The 852-nt window shown below is 62.0% G+C and overlaps 1 protein-coding gene across 2 annotated transcripts in view; it reads left to right on the top strand.

Moving 5' to 3' along the window:
* Window positions 1–630: 630 nt before the first annotated feature.
* ZNF711 (zinc finger protein 711) overlaps window positions 631–852 on the top strand; it is a 62295-nt gene continuing 62073 nt past the window's right edge. For both annotated transcript variants that reach the window (XM_019521380.1, XM_019521379.1), the window contains exon 1: window positions 631–830. The gene's annotated coding sequence lies outside the window, so the exon portion shown is untranslated. The remainder of the gene's footprint in view (window positions 831–852) is intronic.

Here is an 852-nt window from a genome sequence, read left to right as displayed (position 1 = left end):
GAAGCTAACAACTAGCCCGAAGTGAAGAAAGATGATTTTGTTTCATGGAAGTTTTTATTTCAAATGTTGTTTTGTTCCAATTGGGAAGGAAATGGTAGAAAACTGAAACTGCACAAAGAAATGCTCTCTCCCATTCTGCAGCTCTGTGGAGGTCTGGGAGGCACTCGACCAGGCAGGCTGCCACAGAACTGGGCAGGCATCTTGGCAAGAAACCAGGCAGGTTTTGAAACACACCTGGCAGGAACCCCTGTATCCAGGTAGCTCTAGCACGATTCAAACTCCGTAGTTCCATTGCGGATGCGGTGTTTGGTGCCCGGAACCTTCCTACCAGCACCGGCGCTACTAGCAGTCCCCAGGGGTCCCGCACCCCATTAAGACAAACGATCCCTCTACCCTGATGTGCTGCTCTGCTTTCTGCTCCCTGCCCAGCGGCCGCTACATCCCCTGCTTGTCCCGCCCAGAGCTCAAGGCTCCCGCCCGCGCTCCCTGCCCACTTTTAACTTTGCTCCCTCCACCTCCCCCCTCCCTTTAGCTGAGGGCAGAGTAAGGGCAGCGGCTTCAGCATCCCCTGGCGCGCATGCGTGCAACTCCAAGGCACGCTCCAGAGCCAAGTGACGTGTGGCCGCCGCGGCAGGGTTGGGCGCGAGGCAGGGGGGGAGGGGGAGAAGGCCGCGCGCGCTCGCGCCCTGTTTCCTAGCCCAGCCCGCCCGGGATTGGTGCAGGCCCGGACCTGGCGGCCCCGAATGCAAGGCCCCAGCGGCGGCAGCTGCGGCGGCAGAGTGCTGCGGGCCCCCCCCCCCCCAGCCCCTGGCCCGCACGGAGCCGCACAGGTGAGCGTAGCGGCCGGGTTGG

The sequence above is a fragment of the Gavialis gangeticus genome, unplaced genomic scaffold, assembly GCF_001723915.1.
Source record: "Gavialis gangeticus isolate Ggan-Ray unplaced genomic scaffold, GavGan_comp1, whole genome shotgun sequence".
NCBI lineage: Eukaryota > Metazoa > Chordata > Crocodylia > Gavialidae > Gavialis > Gavialis gangeticus.
Note: the sequence above shows the minus strand (reverse complement) of the source record. Positions and strands in the feature narration are given on the sequence as shown.